The sequence below is a fragment of the Saccopteryx bilineata genome, chromosome 2, assembly GCF_036850765.1.
Source record: "Saccopteryx bilineata isolate mSacBil1 chromosome 2, mSacBil1_pri_phased_curated, whole genome shotgun sequence".
Classification (NCBI taxonomy): domain Eukaryota; kingdom Metazoa; phylum Chordata; class Mammalia; order Chiroptera; family Emballonuridae; genus Saccopteryx; species Saccopteryx bilineata.
Window position 1 is genome coordinate 93,438,698 of NC_089491.1, and position 7,281 is coordinate 93,445,978.

Here is a 7,281-nt window from a genome sequence, read left to right on the forward strand (position 1 = left end):
TAATATAACAAGTTAGACATAAAATTTCTCAAAATGTGTGTGTCTATAGTATATCAGAATGAATACACTATAATGGTCATTTTAATTGAAGTTCAGTTTAGTTTAAGTGGCTTTAAATTTCGAAACCAGGAATCCTAGTTACAAGACTGTAAGATCCTTCAGCATAGAGACTGTTTTTTATTGTTTGTTTGGTTATTTTTTGATTCCACAGAACTTAGCATAGTGCCTGGTATGATACTTATAAATAAATTAATAAATAAAAAATAATACTGCACATATTGACATTTTTGACTTTGTGATTTTATATATTAATTTGTGTTTAATTATGTATAATTCCTTATTATTTAAAATAGCTCAAAAGGCCCTGGCCAGTTGGCTCAGTGGTAGAGCGTCGGCTTGGCATACAGGAGTCCTGGGTTCGATTCCCAGCCAGGGCACACAGGAGAAGCGCTCATCTGCTTCTCCACCCCTCCCCCTCTCCTTCCTCTCTGTCTCTCTCTTCCCCTCCCGCAGCCAAGGTTCCATTGAAGCAAAGCTGGCCCGGGCGCTGAGGATGGCTCCATGGCCTCTGCCTCAGGTGCTACAATGGCTCTGGATGCAACAGAGCAGTGCCCCAGATGGGCAGAGCATCGCCCCCTGGTGGGCATGCTGGGTGGATCCCGGTCGGGCGCATGTGGGAGTCTGTCTGACTGCCTCCCTGTTTCCAACTTCAGAAAAATACAAAAACAAAAACAAAAAAACACTTCTCCCTTTTTCTGGATAATTGCATTGTCTTAACTTTCTCTCAAGAAAAAATTATTAATTGTGCCAATACTTGTTAAATAGACATACTTTGTCCTTAAAGAATATTGTTCTTTTGTGCAATCAACCTTATTCCATGTTCCATTTCAACAAGCTGGAAAATGAGGCATAGGAACGCCATGATTATTAAGACAGTGTTCTCCTTTTTCTTTTTTCTTTTCAGAATCTTACCATTTAATATAAATGTTAACATTTTTATACTTAAAATACTATTTCATAAACTCACTTAACACAGATATGATATAAAATAGTGTTATCTGCCCTGAAAGAGAAGAGACCATTTTTCCTTTTGAAGAATGGATATATATGTAAATATGTACTAGAAAATGAAGAGATCCTTGAACAGCTACTTAAAGAATCTATAATTTACTTGATGAGTGATAAGCAGGCTTTGAAAATCTTATATCAGGGGAAATTGTGGAATCTAAAGAAGGTTGATGTAAATTTACTTGATAGATTGAAATAGAGAAAGCTAAGTAAAAAAGAGTCAGATGAGAATGTCTATCACAGTAGTTCAGACACAAGTTGATTAGTTGATTAGTGCTTGAACTAGCGTCTTGAGGTTGGTAGTGAAATAAAGCCACATGATGAAGAAAAAGGTAAACAAGACCTTGTGGAACTGTTTTACTTTTTACATAAGAAAGAATTGAATATAACATTTTGTTTTGGAGACAGAAGTTTCATTTTAGGCCTATTAATTTTCATCCCAAAATGAAATTTTCTTGAGAAATGGCACTATATCTGTTTTCTATTGCTGCTATAGCATATATACACAAATTTAGTGTTTTAAAACAATACTAAATTATTGTCTCATCATTCTGAAAGTTTCTGACTTTCACTGTGAATCTCACTGAGCTATAAAGTTGAACTGTTAATTAACAAGGCTAGTTTCTTCTGAAGGCTCTAAAAAAGGAGTCTGTTTTCACAGCTCTTCCAGCTTCTGAGGTCACCTTCACCATTGCTGGGCTCAGGGTACCTTCCTTGTACCACCCTAAAATATTGCTTCTGTTGCTACATCTCTACTTCTGCTTCCCTCTGGTAAGAACCCTCGTGATTACAATTGGTTTACCTCAATAACCCAAGGTACTCTTCCCATCTCAGAATCCTTAATTTACTCACATCTATAAATCTTCTTTGTCATATCAGGAACATATCACAGGTTCTGAGGATTAGGACTTAAACAGTGATAGAGGGGAGAGATAAGGCTTGAGATAAGGACTTGAATGTTATTAACTTGGTCTGAGAGTTGATACTCTATGTGCAAGTAAAATCTCCAACAAAGAAAAAAGAATAGGAAAAGAGGCATTGCAACACTTACAGTGAGTAAGAATAAAGTTAGCCCTAGCTGATTGGCTCAATGGTTGAGTGTCAACCCAGCATTTAGAAGTCCCAAACTCAGTTCCCAGTCAGGATATACAGAAAAGGTTGCCCACTTCTCCCTCTTTCTCTTTCTTTCCTTCCTGAAACCATGGCTCAATTGATTCAAGTGTGTTGGACTGGGCACTAAGGAAGGCTCCATGAATCCTCTGCCTCAGGTGCTAAAAATGGCTTGGTTGAAAGTTTGAGTCCCAGATGGTCAGAATATCAGCCCTAGACAGGGGTTGCTTTGTGGATCCCTGTCAGGGCACATGAGAGAGTCTATCTGTCTCTCTCTCCTCCTCTCACTTAAAAAAAAAAATCAGGATTTAGAACAATGGAAACATCAAAGGGGAGTTGAAAGCCTATTCAAGGAACTTTTATGAACTGAGTTGGTCAACTTTCCCAGCCAATAAAAAAGTAAGGGAAGATAGCTGATAAAATCTCACTGAAGTTAGCTTAAGAAGTTCTGTTTTAAAGTATAATTGAAACGAAGGGAGTCAGATTTATTAACATCATGTTAAAAGTTGAGAGTGTGAGTTTTGACATGATCTTGAATTATTGATATAATGAATGACAACTAAATTGTTAGTTTGTAATCAGGAAGAACTCTGAATCTCACACTTAAATGAAAATATGTTACCCATCCAACAGGATTGTTGTGGGAAGAAAAGGTGATAATGATTATGAAAGTGTTAAGTACATTGTCATTCAACAGAAGTTTGCCACTGGAAAAACTGGCATTATGGATTTTTTTTAAAGATCCACTCTTTTTCTCTGACAGAAAAAAATTTAAATTGCAGGTTCAGAAACAAGACTGTTTTTAGCAAACATGAAGAATATTAATAGAGGAGATAGCCCAGGAGAGTACATTTCCTTTTTTTCTTGGTAGGGATAATTTATTCTGGTCATCAAGGCTGCAGCCACAGAATACAGACAGAGAGGAACACATTGGGCATATAGATAATCCACTAGGAAACCTGTCCATATCCCCTTGCCCAATTTTGACAGGAAATGGGCATGTGAAGGAGGTACTCTCTGAGAAAAGCAACCCTAGGAGTGATCTGGATTATGCCATCATGTAAACAAACTGTCTACGATATGTGTTAGCTGAAGATATAAAGGTTCTAGAATAAATGGTAGAAAAGGAAGATTTGGGAAACAGGAAGGGTGAGTAGGTTACACAGTCCTGAAACCAATTGTAGTAAACTAGGGCTATAATACACCTTTAAACTTCCTTTTGTAAATTTCCCCCAGTAAATAAACCAATTAGAATTCTGGAGGAACTGAAGTCAGGTGGAGTAAACTCATTATACAAATAAAATGGATCTGAGCAGTGCACTGTGATGGATGCTATAGTTACCACAAAGCTACTCCTTTTAGGATCCAGTCACTCAATACCCATCAATAGTAGTGTTTCCCACCAAGGGTTCAGAGCTGTGTCCTTCCCTAGGATTTTATGTACTCATAAGAACAGCCTCATCCAAGATTACTACATCCTCAAAGGCAGTCCAGCAGCCCACATCTAATGACAGGTAGATTCAGAAGTATAAAAGTCTGGTCCCATTGTTTCATTATTCAATAAGTTCAGCAGCATATCTGGTGTGGTTTAAGGAGATTTCATTGAATGTACACATTTTGTACAGGAAGGTTAAGAACCTGAGTGTGGCTAAGATTACTCTTGGGACAACTTAGTAATTAGAGGTTTAGTAAATTATTCTCCTGCTTCAAGAGGAATTAAATGTATGTATTATTGACCTTTGTAATTTTTAATTGAAGAAAATAGTCCTAAAAAGAAATAATTTAATGTCCTGGAATTGACTATAACTTTAAATTTTATGCAAACAAGGATTAAGGGATATTAAGTGTGAAAGTTCTTGTTGAACATCAACAGAGATCACAATGTAGACTGGAAAGAACAAACCATGTAATTATAGAAGGTTCTTACTTATTAATGACCTATTGTGCATTAAGCACTCTGCTAGTTTTTGGAATATATTATTTAATTCTCATATCAATTATTCAAATTAGAAATTATTACTGTCATTTATTGTACACATAGTAAGAGGGGCCCAAAATTTATGTATATCCAAGATTACAAGACAAGATGACAGAGGCAAAATTTGTGTGATTTGCTCTAATTCCATGTTTCTACTCACATTCTCAATGAAGTTCTGAAAAATGTAGAAAATTGAAAGTGTAAACAAAACAGAAGTCTCTTTTATATAGGCTGTAGGAACTTCACAAGCAACCATGGAAAGACTAGAAGTTATTTAGGTTTTCAAAAAAAATGTTTCACTTTTATATAATGATGATTTCAAATTGCTTGAAAGATAGTTATCCAGAACTCCTTCCAGAACTCCAGCATCAAAGCCCTATATTACGTTTTAGTTTGGTTAACATTTCAAAATGGATAATATTTGACCCTTAAATAATTTATTTGTATTTGTGAATGATATTACTAGAAAATGATTAAGATTATATCACTAAATTATTGACATTCGCCCTCCAAAATACTATTGAAAATTTTACATAAAGGAAACTACCAATATGGCATTTCAGATTATAGAAAGACATGTAAGTTATTCTCAATCTCTATATTCAATTGTATCTTATATTTAATGCTAAAAGACTGTCACTGATAAACATTTGACCCAAAAGATGCCATCAATGCATTTATATGGAAGCAGAGATAAGGAGTACCAAAGTAGCTGAGCATTAGGGCAGTAGTATGTTCATGCCTCCAAATGTTTTAATACGGGGGCCAGTTTCATAGCTTTAGAAAAACCTGTAAGGTTGTCATTCAAACTAGCCTTTTGTGTCCTACCCATTTAGCCAATCCAAGCATAAAAAAAAAGAGCACTAATCTCTTTACAAGCAAGTGTATATAGATTATAGAAGCAGTACTTGTATTTATACTAATATACCATAAAAAGTTTGGTTTTGCTAAACTTTGACACATTTGCTGTGATTACAAGTGAGTATGAAGGGTGACAGTTTTTAAAACATCTACTTGTCTTTTATATTAGTGGGGAATACTGAGTTACAGGGAAAAAAATAAACAAAAAAACCCCATCTCTGTTCTTGTCTCTATTGCTGCTAGATCTCAATAATAATTCAGGCTAAGAACCAGACTCAATTCTCTGCTATCAGTGGATAACATATTTGCGAAACTGTAGGATAGGCATAACATCCTAGGCATTCAAATTTCCAAATGCCTGGTTTTATGCATTGAATTTTTTTTCACTTCACCTCCCCACACACAAATATACCTCCCCACACGTATGTGTATATGTGTGTGTGTGTGTGTGTGTATATATATATATATGCATATATATATAGGGCATACATAAATAAATATAAGACATAGAGACACACACACACACACACACACACACACACACATACACACGTATGCATGTCCAAACCTCCAGTATTTCAGAATATCATTTCATTTGGATAGAGAATCTTTACAAAACTAATTAAATGAAAATGAGTTCACTGGAGTGAGTGCCAATTTAGCATGACTATGTCTTTATAAAAAGTAGAAATTTGGAATACTTACCTGGCAGGGGAGATACCATGATCACGAAGGTGGTTTTCCCAGGGTGAGGCTTATCCATTGCACTCCGGATGTGCTGATCCCTGCGATTTCCCCAAATGTGGGAAACTCGACTGCATAATTTGTGGTAGTGGGGGACTGCGTTCGCGCTCTCTCCTGTCTAAAAAAAAAAAAAAAAAAAAAAAAAAAAAGTAGAAATTTGGATGCAGATACACATATGAGGAGAGACATAGGGAGAATGTCATCTCCAAGCAAGGAATGCCTGGAGTTACCAGAAGCCAGGTAATGCCCATGGCAAAGATGTTCAGTTATAGCCTTCACAAGGAACATAGCTTGTTGAAATTTTTTTCTTGGATTTGTAGCCTCCAGAATTATGATAAATAACATTTCTGCTATATAAAGCCCCTATTTTGTAGTACTTTGTTACAGAAGCCCTAGGAAATTAGTCCACTTGGTTATTGTGTTTTACACATGGGTATCTGCTAGGTTTCCCACTTCCAGCATGACCTCCTTAGAGTGGCTTTGGGACTGGAATATTTCCTTGTTGGGAGGTAAGGACGCCTCATGGCTTGTGTGGGCTTATTACTTTGAGAGAGAAGATATACTTTAATTCTAGGCTTTATGTATACTACTTTGTTCTGCATAAGCATGCACATGTCAGTGATTTGCCCCAGCTCTCTGTATTTCAGACTGAATGGAGTAGGGCTCAGTATCCTTCTACCGCAGCATGACTTATGATGTATGCAGCCACATAACCCCAGTTGGCTTCAGAGCAAATCTTCTGTCCATGGTGGGACCAAAGTATTGTGAGTAGCTCAATCTTATACACTCTTTCTCTCCTTTTGCTATAAGTAAATGTTATGACACTTGGACCTTTTATTAGCATTTATAGCACTTGGGCAATTTATAAGCCAATGTCCAAAGCTACTCACCTGGTGAAATCAACAGTGAGGGTCAAAGGAAATCAAAGTGTAGGAAATCATTTCTTTCATAGACTGTGGAGAATGTTGATATTAAGGAATCTAATAGACATAAGAAAGAAAGAAACTGGGTCCATAACAGAAGGAATCTAAAAAGACAATCAATGCCAATGTCTCAAACAGACAGAGGGTTGGATTTGGAAAAAGGAATTAGAGAACATAGGAAATAGTAGAAAACATAAAGTTGAGATCAATAGTTACAAAACCTGATCTCTCATCAGAACAACCGGAAGTTCATTTGAAAGTAGCCTATGCTAAAGATCCTCCCAGAAATAATTAAATCAGGATATCTGCAAGTGGGGCTTAAGTGGCACATTTAAAAATTCCTCAAGTGATTCAACTGTACAGCTAGGGGAGAAGATCATGGAACTAGAGCAAGTAAAAATTTTTCATAGGCAATTATTTAGAAAAAAAGGTGATACTATTACATGCTTTGTGAATTCTTGACTTAAGTTCCAGCAGTAAAAACCAAAGACAAGTGGACATGTTTTTACAGTTGCAACAAAAGAATTAAAATACCTAAGGATAAACCTAACAAAGAATGTAAAGGATCTATACACTGAAAACTATAAAACATGATTA

General features: G+C 36.1%; 1 non-coding gene across 1 annotated transcript; it reads left to right on the top strand.

Annotated features, from left to right (window-relative positions):
• The first annotated feature begins 5,714 nt into the window (after nt 1–5,714).
• LOC136327631 (U1 spliceosomal RNA) lies at nt 5,715–5,878 on the top strand. The gene has a single exon (XR_010729811.1). It is a non-coding gene; the product is annotated as a U1 spliceosomal RNA (small nuclear RNA).
• Nucleotides 5,879–7,281: the final 1,403 nt, after the last annotated feature.